This window comes from Pleurodeles waltl, chromosome 4_1, assembly GCF_031143425.1.
Source record: "Pleurodeles waltl isolate 20211129_DDA chromosome 4_1, aPleWal1.hap1.20221129, whole genome shotgun sequence".
In the NCBI taxonomy this organism is placed as follows: domain Eukaryota; kingdom Metazoa; phylum Chordata; class Amphibia; order Caudata; family Salamandridae; genus Pleurodeles; species Pleurodeles waltl.
Genome location: NC_090442.1, coordinates 49,672,295 through 49,692,005, shown reverse-complemented (window position 1 = coordinate 49,692,005; position 19,711 = coordinate 49,672,295). Strand labels below are relative to the sequence as shown.

General features: G+C 43.7%; 1 long non-coding RNA gene across 2 annotated transcripts in view; it reads left to right on the top strand.

Moving 5' to 3' along the window:
- LOC138287378 (uncharacterized) overlaps positions 1-19,711 on the top strand; it is a 92,712-nt gene that overhangs the window by 21,680 nt on the left and 51,321 nt on the right. For both annotated transcript variants that reach the window (XR_011202208.1, XR_011202207.1), the window contains exon 2: positions 15,110-15,226. This is a non-coding gene — a long non-coding RNA (uncharacterized lncRNA). The remainder of the gene's footprint in view (positions 1-15,109; positions 15,227-19,711) is intronic.

Sequence of the window (19,711 nt, the reverse complement as noted above, 5' to 3'; positions counted from 1 at the left end):
TGCGAAACTGCAGAGAATATGTACTTTTTTAAACAGCAAATAATTTGTATCTGTTAAAAAGAGAATGTGTACTGTGGTAAACATAAAATGTTAAACAGCAGAGAATGTGTACTGTGGTAAACGGCAGAGAATGTGTACTGTGTGAAGCAAAGAATGTGTACTGAGTTAAACACCCGAGAATGTGTGCTGTATTATACAGATAATGTATACTGTGTTGAGCAGCAAGGAATATGCAGTGTGTTAAATGGAGAATGTGTACTGTGTATAACTGAGAATACATACTGGGTTAAACAGCAGTGAATTTGTACGGTGTTAAACAGCAGTGAATTTGTACGGTGTTAAACAGCAGTGAATTTGTACGGTGTTAAACTGTAGAGAATGTGTATTGAGTTAAACAGAGAATGTGTACTGTCTTAAACAGAATGTGTACTGTGTTAAACAGCATGTGTACTGTGTTAAACTACAGAGAAAGTGTACTGGTAAACTGCAGATAATGTGTACCGTGTTAAACAGAATGTGTACCGTGTTAAACAGAGAATGTGTATTGTGTTAAACAGAGAATGTGTATTGTGTTAAACAGAGAATGTGTATTGTGTTAAACAGAGAATGTGTATTGTGTTAAACAGAGAATGTGTATTGTGTTAAACAGAGAATGTGTATTGTGTTAAACAGAGAATGTGTATTGTGTTATACAGAGAATTTGTACTGTGTTAAACTGCAGAGAATGTGTATGTGTTAAACAGCAGAGAATACAGAGAATATGTACTCTGTTAAACTGCAGAGAATGCGCACTGTGTTAAACTGCAGAGAACGTGCACTGTGTTGAACAGCAGAGAATGTGTACTTGTTAAACAGCAGAGAATACAGAGAATATGTACTCTGTTAAACTGCAGAGAATGCGCACTGTGTTAAACTGCAGAGAATGCGCACTGTGTTAAACTGCAGAGAATGCGCACTGTGTTAAACAGCAGAGAATGTGTACTGCATTAAACAGCAGAGAATGTGTACTGCATTAAACAGCAGAGAATGTGTACTGCATTAAACAGCAGAGAACGTGTACTGCATTAAACAGCAGAGAACGTGTACTGCATTAAACAGCAGAGAACGTGTACTGCATTAAACAGCAGAGAACGTGTACTGCATTAAACAGCAGAGAACGTGTACTGCATTAAACAGCAGAGAACGTGTACTGCATTAAACAGCAGAGAACGTGTACTGCATTAAACAGCAGAGAACGTGTACTGCATTAAACAGCAGAGAACATGTACTGTATCAAACAGCAGAGAACGTGTACTGTGTTCAGCAGAGATTGTATATTGTGTTTAAACAGAGAATATGCCCGGTGTTAAACAGAATGTGTACTGTGTGAAGCAAAGAATGTGTACTGAGTTAAACACCCGAGAATGTGTGCTGTATTATACAGATAATGTATACTGTGTTGAGCAGCAGGGAATGCGCAGTGTGTTACACGGAGAATGTGTACTTTGTTAAACGGAGATTGTATATTGTGTTTAGCAGAGAATGTGTACTGCGTTTAAACAGAGAATATGCCCGGTGTTAAACAGAATGTGTACTGTGCGAAACTGCAGAGAATATGTACTTTTTTAAACAGCAAATAATTTGTATCTGTTAAAAAGAGAATGTGTACTGTGGTAAACATAAAATGTTAAACAGCAGAGAATGTGTACTGTGGTAAACGGCAGAGAATGTGTACTGTGTGAAGCAAAGAATGTGTACTGAGTTAAACACCCGAGAATGTGTGCTGTATTATACAGATAATGTATACTGTGTTGAGCAGCAAGGAATATGCAGTGTGTTAAACGGAGAATGTGTACTGTGTATAACTGAGAATACATACTGGGTTAAACAGCAGTGAATTTGTACGGTGTTAAACAGCAGTGAATTTGTACGGTGTTAAACAGCAGTGAATTTGTACGGTGTTAAACAGCAGAGAATGTGTACTGTGTTAAACTGTAGAGAATGTGTATTGAGTTAAACAGAGAATGTGTACTGTCTTAAACAGAATGTGTACTGTGTTAAACAGCATGTGTACTGTGTTAAACTACAGACAAAGTGTACTGGTAAACTGCAGATAATGTGTACCGTGTTAAACAGAGAATGTGTACCGTGTTAAACAGAGAATGTGTACCGTGTTAAACAGAGAATGTGTATTGTGTTAAACAGAGAATGTGTATTGTGTTAAACAGAGAATGTGTATTGTGTTAAACAGAGAATGTGTATTGTGTTATACAGAGAATTTGTACTGTGTTAAACTGCAGAGAATTTGTACTGTGTTAAACTGCAGAGAATGTGTATGTGTTAAACTGCAGAGAATGTGTATGTGTTAAACAGCAGAGAATGTGTATGTGTTAAACAGCAGAGAATACAGAGAATATGTACTCTGTTAAACTGCAGAGAATGCGCACTGTGTTGAACAGCAGAGAATGTGTACGTGTTAAACAGCAGAGAATACAGAGAATATGTAATCTGTTAAACTGCAGAGAATGTGCACTGTGTTAAACAGCAGAGAATGTGTACTGTGTTAAACAGAGAATGTGTATTGTGTTATACAGAGAATTTGTACTGTGTTAAACTGCAGAGAATGTGTATGTGTTAAACAGCAGAGAATACAGAGAATATGTACTCTGTTAAACTGCAGAGAATGCGCACTATGTTAAACTGCAGAGAACGTGCACTGTGTTGAACAGCAGAGAATGTGTACGTGTTAAACAGCAGAGAATACAGAGAATATGTAATCTGTTAAACTGCAGAGAATGTGCACTGTGTTAAACAGCAGAGAACGTGTACTGCATTAAACAGCAGAGAACGTGTACTGCATTAAACAGCAGAGAACGTGTACTGCATTAAACAGCAGAGAACGTGTACTGCATTAAACAGCAGAGAACGTGTACTGCATTAAACAGCAGAGAACGTGTACTGCATTAAACAGCAGAGAACGTGTACTGTATCAAACAGCAGAGAACGTGTACTGTGTTCAGCAGAGATTGTATATTGTGTTTAAACAGAGAATATGCCCGGTGTTAAACAGAATGTGTACTGTGTGAAGCAAAGAATGTGTACTGAGTTAAACACCCGAGAATGTGTGCTGTATTATACAGATAATGTATACTGTGTTGAGCAGCAGGGAATGCGCAGTGTGTTACACGGAGAATGTGCACTTTGTTAAACGGAGATTGTATATTGTGTTCAGCAGAGAATGTGTACTGCGTTTAAACAGAGAATATGCCCGGTGTTAAACAGAATGTGTACTGTGCGAAACTGCAGAGAATATGTACTTTTTTAAACAGCAAATAATTTGTATCTGTTAAAAAGAGAATGTGTACTGTGGTAAACATAAAATGTTAAACAGCAGAGAATGTGTACTGTGGTAAACGGCAGAGAATGTGTACTGTGTGAAGCAAAGAATGTGTACTGAGTTAAACACCCGAGAATGTGTGCTGTATTATACAGATAATGTATACTGTGTTGAGCAGCAAGGAATATGCAGTGTGTTAAACGGAGAATGTGTACTGTGTATAACTGAGAATACATACTGGGTTAAACAGCAGTGAATTTGTACGGTGTTAAACAGCAGTGAATTTGTACGGTGTTAAACAGCAGAGAATGTGTACTGTGTTAAACTGTAGAGAATGTGTATTGAGTTAAACAGAGAATGTGTACTGTGTTAAACAGAATGTGTACTGTGTTAAACAGCATGTGTACTGTGTTAAACTACAGAGAAATTGTACTGGTAAACTGCAGAGAATGTGTACCGTGTTAAACAGAGAATGTGTACCGTGTTAAACAGAGAATGTGTATTGTGTTAAACAGAGAATGTGTATTGTGTTAAACAGAGAATGTGTATTGTGTTAAACAGAGAATGTGTATTGTGTTAAACAGAGAATGTGTATTGTGTTATACAGAGAATTTGTACTGTGTTAAACTGCAGAGAATGTGTATGTGTTAAACAGCAGAGAATACAGAGAATATGTAATCTGTTAAACTGCAGAGAATGTGCACTGTGTTAAACAGCAGAGAATGTGTACTGTGTTAAACGACTGAGAATGTGTACTGTGGTATACAGAAAATGTGTACTGCGTTAAACTACAGAGGGCGTGTATTGTGTTAAACAGAAAATGTGTACTTTTAAACACCTGAGAATGTGTACTGTGTTATACAGAGAATGTGTATCATTTTAAAAAGTAGAGAATGTATGCTGTGTTAAACGGCAGAGAATGTGGACTGTGTTAAACAGCAGAGAATGTGTACTGTGTTAAACAGAGAATGTGTACTGCGTTAAACTACAGAGGTTGTGTACTGTGTTAAACTGCAGAGAATATGCACTGCGCTAAAAAGCAGAGACTGTATACTGTGTTAAACTGTAGAGAATGTGTTCTGTGTCAAACTGTAGAGAATGTGTACAGTGTTAAACTGCAGAGAACGTACACTGCGTTAAACAGAGAATGTGTTCTGTGTTAAACTGTAGAGAATGTGTACAGTGTTAAACTGCAGAGAACGTACACTGCGTTAAACAGAGAATGTGTTCTGTGTCAAACTGTAGAGAATGTGTTCTGTGTCAAACTGTAGAGAATGTGTTCTGTGTCAAACTGTAGAGAATGTGTTCTGTGTCAAACTGTAGAGAATGTGTTCTGTGTCAAACTGTAGAGAATGTGTTCTGTGTCAAACTGTAGAGAATGTGTTCTGTGTCAAACTGTAGAGAATGTGTTCTGTGTCAAACTGTAGAGAATGTGTACAGTGTTAAACTGCAGAGAACGTACACTGCGTTAAACAGAGAATGTGTTCTGTGTTAAACTGTAGAGAATGTGTTCTGTGTCAAACTGTAGAGAATGTGTACAGTGTTAAACTGCAGAGAACGTACACTGCGTTAAACAGAGAATGTGTACTGTGTTAAACAGCAGAGAACGTGTACTGTGCTAAACAGAGGTTGTGTACTGCGTTAAACTACAGAGGTTGTGTACTGTGTTGAACTGCAGAGAATATGAACTGATAGCAGACTGTATACTGTGTTAAACTGCAGAGAATGTGTTCTGTGTTAAACTGCAGAGAATGTACACTGCGTTAAACAGAGAATGTAAACTGCAGAGAATGTACACTGCGTTAAACAGAGAATGTGTACTGTGCTAAACCCAGAATGTGCACTGTGCTAACAGCAGAGAATATGTATGTGTTAGACAGCAGAGAATGTCCACTGTGTTAAACAGCAGAGTCTGTGTACTTTGTTAAACTGCAGAGAAAGTATACTATTTTAAACTGGGAGAGAATGTGCATGTGTTATACAGCAGAGAATATGGACTGTGTTAAATAACAGATAATGTGTACTGTGTGGCTGGCGGCTGGGCAAAGAGCACATAATGTCTGCAGTTGCCCGAGCGAATGGTGCATAATTTCGGCAGTTTGTGGTGTCAGGCTCAATAGCCATCTGTCTTTGTTATTTAACTAGCTGCTGGCCACAACTGTCTCACTGCCTGAAGTTTTCACATTTTGTCAACCCATAACGCTTCCTCTGCAGTTGAAATTCCCTGCAACAACAAAAATATTTTGTACCAAATCTCAATGAACAAGCTGGATTCTTTTGTGTTTTTGGTCTTGAAAAGCCTTTTAAAGATGTTTTTAGAGTTTACAAAGACTGAAATAATTCAACAAACATCATGAAACACCAGGAGTTAAGCCTTCCAGCTTTTCACAAATTATAAAGCAGTGGCCCTCGCTGATACTACAGTATAGTGTGGCAGTCTTCATGTCTCTGCTAGTCAGTTTATTGTAGTGCTGTGATGGCATGCACAAGCCCTGCTGTGGGCCAATATACTACAGGAGAGTGTGGCAGTCTTGATGTCTCTGCTAGTCAGTTTATTTTAGTGCTGTCATGGCATGCGCAAACACTGCTGTGGGGCAAGACCTTTGTGTGCTGCTGTCTCATAGCAGCTAGAGGTGCTGGGAGCCCCACTGGCATTGCTGTGTGCCAGGGATGTGAGAAGAGAAAAGGTGCATAAGTAGAATCTTGCTGTTTGGTAGCAATCTCTTGTCATGATGTTGGAAGACATCTTATTCTGTGCGGATTACAGTGCCCTTGGTGTTTTAGTTTAATGGTATTAAGACATTTTAGGGACATGCTAGAATAAGGCGATGAAAATAGCATATGTTTTGTAGGCATACAACATCCATAAACATCTTACCTGAACAGTATGTCGTGGACATCTATCTGCCTCTAGTCTAACTGATTTGTATTCATCATTTTCAATCCCTTATAATAGATTGTTAAAATACAGCAGTGTTGATGTTGTTGAGTCGAAGCTTCAGCTTAAACCCAATAATATGGCAGAATGATATTTGGTAGCTGTTGTGTCCTGTGTTCATATGTGTGAGGCCTCTAGTGGCCCTTGACCGACTCCTTACAAGTATTACGTGATCTGGTAGGTGTGGCTGGGTGTGGTTAATGAAGTGTGTGACGCAGTGCATTCAGTTAACTGTTGCATGCTGAAGAATAAAGCTGTGCAAACTAGAGCTGCATGTGTGGCGTGGTATGTTACCTGCTCCCAGGCTGGGGAGGATGCTATTTCTGGCAATGAGGATGGCATACGTGCCCCCAAGGATACAAGACTGCTTTCCCTGAGAGTTTGCCATGGTCCAGCAAAGTGCTTGTGCATGCCACATGTGCTTGAAGAAGCAGTCTACAGTTGTGGCATGTGAAGTCAAAGCACAAATCCAGCTTTAGAGAGGCCCTTGAAGAAGATGAAGGCCCTACGGATGAACAAAGTCAGTAAGCATGCCAAAAATTTACTGATAAGGCTGAAAGAAGAGATACAGCACCACAGCTAACACAGAGAAAGTACTGATAGAAAGCAGAAATTCTAAAGACAATAACAACCAGATACGAAGGCAGTGACAGTCCGACGCGGGAAAGTGCTAAAGGCAAAGATGACCAGGCACAGAGAAACACTAAAGGCAGGGCCAGCCAGGTGCAAAAAAAAAAAACCCTAAAGGCAGAGACAACCAGGTACAGAAGTACAATTCTACCCACAGGAACGAATGGTAAAAAGCACCACCAACCTCCAGTTCAGACTTGACCAAGGCCTGGTGTGCTGAGTCACAGGGCATCCATGACAACCCAAGCATAAGCACGTGTGTTGTTGTACCCGCAGAAGCAACCACACAGGCAGCTGGTGGCAGTCAGCACAACTCAAATGGTCAAGCTTTGAAGCTCTCCAATGGCTGTTGAAAAGAGCACCAGATATGGCGCCGCCACATTTCTGAAACCCCCTCCTCCATTCGATACCTCCAAAAAGCAGAATACTGGTCCCAGATGGACTTCCTGGACAAAAACGTTTGACTTTATAGATGAAGCAGATGACAAAAACATCATCAGATACTTAAAGAACTCTGCAGATGATGGAGTGAAAGAAGATATAAAGAAGAGATCACAAGCAGATGAATTATCATACCGCCAAATCAAGCAGAATTTGGAAGCCAAGTTCAATCCAGGGCCGAATGTTGACTATGAAAGGTACATTTTCAACCAAGCAAGACAGCAACCTGAAGAGATGATGGATGAGTTTGTTGAGAGACTTGATGCACCCATAAAGCACTGCAAGTTCAGTGAATTCAATAATGAAGAAGCCATGTGTCTTGGAGTTATTGATGGTTTCCTCTCTGAGTCATTCCGACCACACATGCTGCGAGAAACGCTCTTTTTGGCTGCAAGAGCGGAAGAATGTGCTGATTGACAAGTTGCTGACAAGGAAGAGGGGATGACCCAACATGAATCGCCATTGAGTATGAAAGGTAAGAAGAAACACAAGGAAAAGGCCCACAGAGTGATGACAAATTGTGTTACCGCTGTGGATTCTTCTTTCCACATGAAGGTAAATGTCCTGCCATCAGACAAATGTGTAAAGGCTGTTGGAAAAAAAAACATTTTATAATTTGCAAAGCGAAAGAGAACTTAAGTATGTCACAGAATGACAAGAAGATGGACATCAGAAAGATCCAGCACTGTAGCCACTCCCACAAGGCCAAATGGCAATATTGACTAAGGCAAGTGGAATGAACCAAGGTCAATCGTTATCAAATTAATCTTCCAAAGGCTCGTTAATGTCATCATTGAGTGACATGAAGATGAATGTAAGATGCAACTAAAAGAGCCCTCGGGGATCAAGTGTGGTTCCTGCATCTCGATGAACAAGGTGAAAGGGAGCTTAAAGCTTGTCATCTGTGCAACTGTCCGTTTCCCAAAATGACTCCACACCCACTGAACATGTCTGACCGTCTTAGACAAGCCTGGGAGAAAATTACATTTGACTTCCGACCCCTTAATAACAGACATCATCTCATGGTAGCTGTCAGTGAGTATCCATGTTATCCTCTAGTGGAAGACTTGAAATCAACCACACATGACTGAGTCATGGAGAGACTGGATGACATTTTCACAACATGGGGTGTTCCCTCCGTTCTAAAATCTGACAATGGTCCACCCTTTCAATAGCAGAGAGTTCAAAGACTTTCTTAATCCATTGAACATCAGACATCAGAAAAGTGCACCTCCCTGGCCACAGGCAAATGGTGCTGTTGAACGATTTATAAGTACTTGGAAAAGGGTGGTTCAGCGTTCCGCCCAACTCTCCGTACCTACTGCTCCACTCCTCATTCCGTGACAGGAGACAGTCCTGCCACCTTGTTGTTCGGGAGAGCTCTTAGAACGAAGATACCACAACGGATCACCAGTCGGTTATTAGACCCTGATGAGATTTGTATCACTGACACTTTTTGCAAATGCGAAAAGCAAGGATGTGCTCGAGACATGGTTTTCGAGAAAGGAGACCGAGTTTTTGTCAAGCAAAAACGTACATGCAAGACTAACGCTCCCTTTGATGCTGGACCGCTAAGAGTTGTGGCGAGCAAAGGACATATGGTAACTACCCAACAGCCTCGAAAATCCATAACCAGAGACTCATCACACTTAAAGCTTCTGCCTCGAATGAGGTAAGTCCACCTGAGTGCCCAAGTCAAGCATCCAACTCCTGAGGTCGCCCCTCCTCTACTTCGTACAGCTAGATCTGTAATACTGGTGCGAGCACCTCGACGACTCTTAAAAGTTATAATGTGTGTAAGTAAATATATTTGTACTTTTTATTTATCAAAGAGGGAGAAGTTGTGTCCCGTGTTCACATGTATGAGGCCTCTATTGGCCCTTACAGGTATTACGTAATCTGGTAGGTGTGGCAGGGTGTGGGTAATAAAGTTTGTGACGTAGTGCGTTCAGTTAATGGTTGCATGCTGAAGAATAAAGACATGCAAACCAGAGCTCCGTGTGTGGCATGGTCTGTTACTTGCTCACGGGCTGGGGAGGACGCTACATTAGTCTGCAGTGGAAAATGTGCATCAGCATAGCAAAATTATAGTAAGTGCATTTCCAACACTCCATCAGTCACTCCTTAGATACATCGACATTGGGTGTCGCCACCATTTCCTTCTTCATCGTCAAAGGTTGGACACAGAAAGGTCCTGTGCTCATTTGGGAATGCAAATTGCGCATTCATAACTGAGTCTACTGTCTACTTGCAAACAAATATCTTAATGGAAACGGGTAATTTTTACGGTGAGAAGTGCCTGAGAGTTCTTCATCGGGAAGTGGGAGGGGCCATTTAGCAGCTTCGGACATGCAGTGCCCCATGCGAAATTTACTGGTGCTGGTGAGTGTGGGCTAGCAGAGAAACAAGATGATGGCAATTGGTGTCACCAGAACATCCCCCAGGATCTTTTTTGAGCTGCTTCGAAAGTGGTGAGACTCTGCTCTCTGCGTGAGATTGGGACATGGTGCAGTGAGCCTGGAGTTGTCCTCTACCCTTTGAGTGTTTGAGGCACTGAGACAGACCATGTATTGCAGAGTAGTGCTCTGCTCCATGTTAAGACAGTGCTGAGAAAATGGACAAAGGAAAAGTCTTTTTTAAACCACAGACATCTGCGAGATGCAAGGAATCTACAAATGTGGAGGTCCGTGGATTCTGTGGAGCTGAAGGCGTTGAACGGACTCTTTAAAACCATCAGTGCGCTGCATGCTAATTTGGAACTGACCTCCACCAGAATGGACAGTGTTGTGCTATGGAAGGTCAAACCATCTAGTGTAGGTGGAACAGGCATCAGCAGCATTGTCAGCAGCAGTTAAAACTTTGGCGGTCCAGGAACGCACCTTTAAAGCAGCCAAGATGCAGAGTTGAAGGACCCTCCATTGCACACTGTAGTGAAGGTGGAACAATGCTGTGATACAAGGAGATGGGCTCAACTTTAAACAAATTGTCTGCCAGAGTCATTGTCTTTGAATTTTGCCACAGAGGCTGGATGCTGTAAGAAGCTCTGAAAAGGACAACCCTGTGGACAGGGCACTGAGTATATTGGCTGCTAGAGAAGAGGGGGATGGCGAGACAAGGGTAATGTTGATGGTTCTTCTGGATTCTAATGTGAGCTATGAATCTGTGATATATGACGCTCATTACCTTCTTTTTCCCCTCAGATATGCCAGGCACCCTAGTTAGAAAAACAGAGTTGCTGAAAGTGAGGAAAATGTTGATGGCTACTTTGGTGTATTTGAGGATCACCTTTTCCAATGGGTTTTTAAGTGAGGCTTAAATGAAACTATTCCTAGCACTGGGATGGAGGAGTGACTTCCACTTGAGCAGCACTTGTGGTCTTGAGCATCACTCCCTCGCTGCTGCCTATATCGGCCCTGGCTCACTGAGTTGGTCGAATGCACCCCAGTTCCCCGGTTCTCAGGTTCTATCCCTGCTGTGGGTCCTCCCCTGCAATTTGGCTGCATGTCATTTTTGGTTTGTTTTGCCTGGTTTTGTTTTTGCCTGACTGTTGTTTGGGTTGCTGTGATTTTGTTTTTCCTCCATTCTGCCTAATTTTCAGATTGCCTTACTCCTTTTCATTTGTACTACTGGCTGCCTTTGCAGGACACCAATTCTCCTGCTGTATTTGCCTCTTCCCACTGGCCCCTCCCACACTCCATGACTATTTATGAGTCTGGATTGCCGTGGGCCGCCAGCGCGCTGAAGATGCGCCTTCACATCTGGACTTCGTGCTCAGCGCCAGGACCTCTGGTCCTCCCTCCATCTGCCGATACTTCGCCATAGAGCTCTGCTCTAGACCCTGGGCACTGGAACAACAGCTGCTGCGCATCCTCCCCGTGGTCAGCCAAAGCACCCTTCACCTGCCTTCACTGTCGCTTCTTCTGCAACATAGAACCACAGACCTGCCTCTGATCCCTCACAGCGTCCGCTCAGAAGACCTCGAACCGCTCCAATGCATCCTGCTCAACGCCCATTCTATCCGCAAACATGCAACGGAAATATGGCACCCTATCACCTCCCTCTCCCCTGATGTTGCTTTCATCACTGAAACTTGACTCCACCCCACATCGAAACCAGACATCGCCGTTGTAACGCCCAATGGCTACAAGATGATCTACAGAGACCACACTCACATGCACAGCAGCAGCATCACCATCATCTTCAAGCAAACTATCTACTGCACCGTCACCAACAACCCCCACACCTCTCGTGGAACGCTTCAATTTCCAACTACAGCTCGACGCCACGACGACGATTAGTGGCACCCCCCTATACAGACCTCCAGGACCCTGACCGGCTTTTTGTGATACTATCTTCAACCTTGCCACCCCCTAGCCATCGACTCTCACCACTACATGCTATTCGGTGACCTAAATTTCCAAGTTGACGACACCAACTCCATCACCCTCCTGGATAACCGGAACAGCATTGGACTCACCCAACTGGTAACTGAACCCATGCACAGCTCTGGACACACACCCACCCCCATCTTCACCTCCAGCGACAGGATCAACTTCACCAACATCACAGAACTCACCGGGACCGACCTAACCATTTTTGCACTTCACTATCTCAGACACTCAACACACTATCACCAAGCACCACAGCCTCCCTCACTGCAGCTGGGGCAAGATAACTGAGACACAGTGGACTCAGGCCCTCAGCACCACCCAACCAGAAGCTTCATCAGACCTCGACCAGGCCATTAGGAAATTTCTCCTCATGGATCACCAAAAGTGCAGAAAGAGTCGCCCAGCTGAAACCAGCAAAAACCTACAAAACATTAGATGCCAGCTGGTAAACCCCAGAGCTCAGAACCACCATGCGCAACTGCTACCGACTTGAGAAATGATGGCGTGCCATGAGGAACTCTGCCAACAGGACTGCTCACAAAGCAGCCCTCAGCAACTACCACCGGCTCATCGAGGAAGCAAGAGAGCAGTCATCACAACCCGAATCGAGACAGTGGCCAACCACACAAAGGAGCTCTTCAAAATAGTCAAGGAATTCTCTAACCCGACTGCCACAGAAAACACCATCCACTCCTCCCAAGAGCTCTGCAACGCCCTCTCGGAATACTTCCACAACAAGATTTCTACCATCTACAACAATTTCAACCCCCAAGCCACCACTCTCAGCCTCAACAACCTTAACCAACCAGCGGACATCAATCAACACCTGGTCTCCGCTCACCACTCAGACCGCCCCAGCCATCATGTCCTCCATCCACTCCAGGGTGCCCACTGAACCTCTACTGCCTCTTCAACCTCGGATCCAACCCCATCAGCAAGAAACCCACCAGAATCAATACCTCCATCTCCACAGCACCCTTCCTGAACGAATGGAAAGGTCAGCCCCTCCTAAAGAAACCCTCTGCCGCCCCCAATGATCTTCAAAATTGCCTGATTTACCTACTCCCATACACGTCCAAAGTATTTGAGAAAGCTATCAACCAACAGCTCACAAATGCCTAGAACACAACCACCTACTTGACGCCTTGCAAGCTGGATTGCGAGCTAACAACAGCACAGAGGCCGAGCTAATCCCAGCCACAGACAACATCAAGACCCTCCTCGACCACAGAGAAACTGTGGCCCTGATCCTCCTCAACCTCTCTGCTGCATTTGACACAGCCTCCTACCACACCCTCATCAGCAGACTCCACAACATCGGCATACAGCAAAATTCCCTCAAATGGATTGCCTCTTTCCTCTCAAGACGCACACAGGGCATCTGGCTGCCCACCTTCACTTCGGAACCCAAGAACATCAAATGCGGCGCGCCCCAAAGATCATCCTTCAGCCCCACCCTGTTCAACGTCTACATGACCCCCCTCGCTGACATCATCGGATCACACAGATTCAACATAACCTCCTATGCAGATAACACTCGACTAATCCTCTCACTTAACGAAGACCCATCCATCACAAAAACCTGCTTCCGTGACGCCATGATCAACGTAGCAAGAGGGATGAGAGACTGCTGCCTCAAACTGGACTCCGACAAGACAGAAGTACTGATCTTTGGAAAGAACACCTCTGTTTGGAACCACAGCTGGTGGCCAGCAGAACTTGGTTTCACACCGACATGAACTTATCATACATACAACCTAGGCATCACCTTCAACAACGAGCTGACCATGAAACTACACATCAACAAAGTCGCCGCCTCCTACTTCCACATCCTTCTTATGTTCCACAGAATCTTCAGATGGCTCCCTGTCAACACCAGAAAGATCTTCACCCAGGCTGTTGTCAACAGTCGCCCCGACTACAGCAACAACGTCTACCCTGGCATCCGCACCCAGCTCCAGACCATACAGAATGCTGCAGCCAGACTCGTCCGGGACCTTCCCAAGCGGTTCCACATCACCCTTCACCCAAGAAACCTCCACTGGCTCCTCATCCAGAAAATATGCCAGTACAAGACGCTCATGCATGCCTACAAAGCCCTACAAAATCAAGGATCATCCTACATCAGTAAGTGACATAACTGGCATCTACCCACAAAAAACCTTGGCTCCTGCTCTCTTGCCCTCGCCCACACCCCCTGCATACGTCGCAGCGAGGGCCAAGCCTTGGAACGAACTGCCCATCCACCTCCAAACTGCAAACTTCAGAAAGAAACTCAATATGAAAGTTGATATAGATATAGATATATATATGTATGTTTTCCCCCACCAAGTAATCGTAGTCTTTGTTGAGTTCAAGCTGAAGTGCAGAGCAAATCCATTCATGAATTTTTGCATGCAGAGGCATGCGCCTATCCGCTAGTGTGGCTGTGTTTGTTTGTCTCATGTCTACGGAGGTTCTTATTTCCATATTAAATTTAGCCAGGATGTGTGTGAAGCGAGACATTTCCTCATTGCTAGTGTAGAGTTAATGCTAATGAGGAGATGGCAGTCCATTATGTTTTGTTAACAAATGGCAAATTCAGAAGGATAACAGGATCCGAATGTGCCTCTCTCTTTTCTGCTGTCAACCAACACCTCCTGGGTGCTTGTGGCTTGAAGGATGTCACAACCCTTTGAATATCTTCCGATTTGGAGCAGAACCCCTGATTGGAAACAATTATTGGGTAGGAGAATATGAGTGTTCATTGCACCCGGCATGTGCTCAAGGCCCAGGCAGCATCCATCCTACATGTACTCTCCTTAATGCAACCTAATCAATGTGGGCACACAGCAGTCATGGGGTTGAACATTTATGAACGAACGACCTGGAAAAGAGATTTTCAGGGCAGATTAAGTAGAAAGTTATTCACTTCAAGCAGGGTCTCCTGTCTCCACATCTGCGCCACATGCAGGCATGGAATAGCTGAGGTCCGCTAGCTATTCTAGCCTGCTGGAAGACCGATCTAGTCATCTCACACATCAATGAAACAGCCTGACCCAGAGTAGCAAACACTCTCTGCATGTTCTGTAAATTGCAAAGTCAATGTTGCAGAATGTACACAATTTCCTGCCGCCGTGCTAGAAAGTGGCATGTCCATGTTAAGATGATTTGCCCACTTTGTGGTGTAGTTTATTAGAATCATGTTAGGTTTTTAAACTGGTTTGTGTTGTTGATAATTCCAATCCCTTTTGGAGATGTGCTAGGATACTTTTAAAATGTTTAATATTTCTAGACTGTTTTATTTTGTTCATATCTAACTCAGTTTGTATGTTAAGCTCTTCTTCAGTTTTGTCTTTCACTATCATGGATCACAAGAATGCTAAAACCCTGTTATCTTTGTTTCTTTTCAAGGTCAATCAAGTAATAGCCAACAGGCGGTAATCTCTGTTAGGTCTTCACCATTCGTCACTGTTTCCGGCCTGTGAGTGCTTGGAGTCTTGTCTTATCTTATGATGATGACACCCACAGGTAATGAACTCACAAGTTTTTCCACAGCTCTTTCCCCAGTATCTCAGTTTGACTCCGATGTCCTCTCCACCAGTAGAGCAACAACCTGTCGCTGAGGTCCCAGGGCATCCATTCAACATCCTTATAAGGAAGGTTGGGTCAGTGATGTCTCATTCGCTCTCTGGTTTACATGTCAAAGAGCTTAGCAGGGGTACATTTATTCAGCTGTAGGTAGACATTCTCCAGATTGACCAGTTAAATGCGTCCACTGAGGTTGCACCAGTATAATGTGCAATGCCTGCCCTGACTATTAATGGTGGTTGAGATACCATGTAATAGTAGTGGGAGAAATTGTGACAAAAATCATGTATCTGTTAATGGTAATTTCAAGCAAAATACACTAAGGGGGGAAAACTGAGTATTAGAAACATGACTTTTAAAACTGTTTGAAATTGATGGGGGACACAATTTATATAGTGTTTATTTCAGAAGATGGAGGAGTGAATTTCTCATAGACATAACTATGTGAACCTTGACAGGTGATTGGAGATATCTTCCACTTTCAGTGTAAATGCTGAGGCTGCAGGCCTGATAGACATAACTATGTGAACCTTGACAGGTGGTTGGAGATATCTTCCACTTTCAGTGTAAATGCTGAGGCTGCAGGCCTGATAGACATAACTATGTGAACCTTGACAGGTGATTGGAGATATCTTCCACTTTCAGTGTAAATGCTGAGGCTGCAGGCCTGATAGACATAACTATGTGAACCTTGACAGGTGATTGGAGATATCTTCCACTTTCAGTGTAAATGCTGAGGCTGCAGGCCTGATAGACATAACTATGTGAACCTTGACAGGTGATTGGAGATATCTTCCACTTTCAGTGTAAATGCTGAGGCTGCAGGCCTGATAGACATAACTATGTGAACCTCGACAGGTGATTGGAGATATCTTCCACTTTCAGTGTAAATGCTGAGGCTGCAGGCCTGATAGTTATAACTATATGAACCTTGACAGGTACTATGTGAACCTCGACAGGTGATTGGAGATATCTTCCACTTTCAGTGTAAATGCTGAGGCTGCAGGCCTGGCTTACTTCTTCCATGCCCCCGCCGTCTCTCTTCATGCTTACCTCGCATCCGGTTTGTGTGAGTTCTTATACAGTGCATTCCCATAATCCTAAGAGCACTGTATATGAGAGGAGAGGAATGAGTTGGGTGAGGACGTCCTGACATAACCGCTTTCACCTCAGTGGAGGTTTGTCACAGTCTCTGGGCCTTTATAGCTGGATAATCCATCAGAACGTGGTGCATACCCTGCCATCTGTATTACAAGTGCCATAGTGTATAATGCACTTGTGATATGGCAGACAGGACATCTGCCACTCACAGGCTATCCTGTATGCCACCCTCTGAATGCTGCCTGTCTTTTTACATTACCCTACTCCTCCAGGGCAGTCTACAGGTGAAAGACATAACTCAGCACCATCCACCTTCTTTGTGTTGGAAACTGTTTTTTAAAGCAGATGCAGAGAGGCCTATGGGTGCCTCAAATGTGCTACCTGGGAGTAGTTTCCACACTTATGACAATCCTACCACCACCGGACGATGCACCCATGCTTTAAAATATAAGGCATTTAGGGCCTGATTACAACTTTGGAGGAAGGTGTTAATCCGTCCCAAATGTGACGGATATACCACCAGCCGTATTACGAGTCCATTATATCCTATGGAACTCGTAATACGGCTGGTGGTATATCTGTCACATTTGGGACGGATTAACACCTCCTCCAAAGTTGTAATCAGGCCCTTAGTCTAATTGCTAGGAATTAGCAATCTCTTGGGGAAGCAAAAGAGTTAATATGGGGGTTCAGTTATAGTCCGTAGGTTATATGTAAAGGTCTGCTCTTTTCAGAGGTTCTCCTCTCTCGTTTCCTAGTCAATTTCTATTTCATAGGGCCAATCTGTCTTCTGATTCCTTAGTAAGGGGTTTATTAAAGAAACACTGAAAATAACTGGGTGCGTGGTTGATCTTGAGGCTTGTGACAACAAAGGTTTGGAATCGTTTGTAATTATCACAACACATAAGCTGGTGGAATGAAGCTCACAACTGGTTGATGTGACTGACTGCAAGGCTCATCGCTTTTACTTCAGTCTCAAATTCAGGCTTTGTCAGATGTATGGTAGTTAGGCTCAAGGGCTTAAATAATGTTGGTCGTCTGGCCTAAGATGATCCCAGTTATAGTCTATAATCTTAACAAATAATTCTTTAAGTATTAGATGATTTGTTTTTAGCTATTATTGTCCGGTTCCATAGGTCCCTATATGTTTTTGATGACATTAGTATCAGTTATAGACTTTGACATAGGTTTTTATGTAGAGTTTGGCAGACCGCATTCTCCATCACCAGTGTGGCTAATGTCCTGCACTCCATGTTACAGGTGCGTTAGAGTCATTGGCACTTGTAAAACAGCAAGCAGAATACACGCCACATTTAAACAGAGTATTCTGTCCAGAAAACTGTAAATACTACCCATAGCCTCTACTTCGAATGTGTTTCTGTGTTTACTTAACACTACTTTCAAAACACTCTTATTTTGTGTGGATTTTGCTTCATGCTATTTATCTCCATCCCACCTGGGTGGAAGAAACACTTTTCACTTCTGCAGTGCCCATTATTAATCACAACTTCTAGATACAATGTTTCCTTTCTACAATCTTTAAGGACATCTGGTATCCTCACTACTGGTTTCAAGTGCAAAATACACTAGCATGTGTTCACTTGTGAAAGAATTCTGTACAAGTGAAGTTCCAAGTGAAAGTGTCTGTGGTGTTTGGCAGCAGATATCTCAAAAGGGAAAACTCCTGAACAGTTGTCAGAGTATTGCACCCAGCTTCACCTTTTCTCTCAAAACAGGTTGGATCCTACTAGCCAGCGGGCGGCCCATTGTAGTTGCACCACTAGATAAAAATTCTCAAATATCAGGGCTCTGAGTCCTCACTGTCTCCCTGGGGGAGTGGGGCTGGGGAGGGGGCGGTTTTGGTAAGTTCACCGTCGCTACCCCGTATGTCCCATTGCAGCAGAGCAAGTCATCTAGCATCATATTCAATGTGCGGGACTTGCTGCCGTGGACCTGGATTGGAAGATTAGTGAAATAGTAAAGGAGTATGGGCAGCGTGATCGTTTTGGCGAGGGTAACCTGGCCCTGTACTGTTAAGGGAAGGGTGGACCAACATGCTATCTGGGGTCTCGGGAAATAAGTTGCGCTCGTCAGCTTTCAATCCAATAATTCCAGGCTTGTGTGGTAGATGTTCATGCCTAAATACCAGAATGTGGGAGGCTCCCATTTAATCCTACTTTCATGTACCACCAGGTTCTGTGGGGGGCATGCAGGGCAAAGGGGGAACAAGCATGTTTTGGTCTAGTTTATTCCAAGTCTGAATTCTGCCTTGCACGTCTCCAGTATGTCAGACACCCCACCTTGAATATCATTGATATAGAGCAAGAGGTCACACTGCATGAGTTTTCCCTCTATTCGGGATTCCCCAGCTCCGCCCTGGGTCCTGAAGGCATTGCACCAGTGGTTTGAACTCCAGTGCAAGTAGCAGTGGCAAAAGCAGACACCCCAGCATGTGCTACATCCCAACAGGAAAGATTCCGAGATCAGTCTGCCAGTTTTTACCTTCAGTTGGTGCAGGAGTCTAATAAACTAGATTATTCTGTCTCCTAGTCCTATTTTTGCACTACGTCGAATATGTACGCCCAGCCTAGCATGTGAAAGGGCCTCTCCAGATAAAATACCAAGAAGACTGAATATGGCGAGTGCACAAGGACCTCGCCATGATTCTATGCGGTCTACGGATATTGAGGGACAAAGACCTACCAGATATGAAGCTGTTTTGATCTCGGTAGATCATGATTGGCATTACCTCCAACAGTCTTGTCCCTAATAATCTGCTAATAATCACTGCCTAACACAGCTAATGGGTGGTAGGAGGTGACCCCCAAGGGCTCAATCCCCAGCTTGGGGAGAGAGATCGGTAGTCCCTCACGCATGGACTGTGGTAGTTCTCCTGTGACTAGGGCTTTATTATAGAACTCCACCAGCTTCAAGATCAAGAGATTCTCATAGGTTTTGTAAAATTCAATTGATAAGCTGTCCAAACCTGAAGTTTTACGGGTTGTTGAGTCACAAATGGCTTTCAGTTCTTCTTGCTGTGTGAGAGGGTCATATAAGTTCTCTCTAGGTTTGGCAACCATCATGAATAAGGTGATCGAAGGGAGGAAGTTTCCAATGTGGGGCTCTCACAGGCGCTCCATCGGGTGGAACAGGGTGCTGTAGTGTGTGGTGGAAGCTGTGTGTATGGCATCTTGGGAGTGTACTAAATTATTTGGGGAAAGTCAAATGGTGGTTATTGTAGGAAGCCGGTCTGGTGTGTGATGACACCTATGGTGTTATCACCTTATACCAGGTCCAGGTATCCCCTAGTAGTGAGGTGTACAC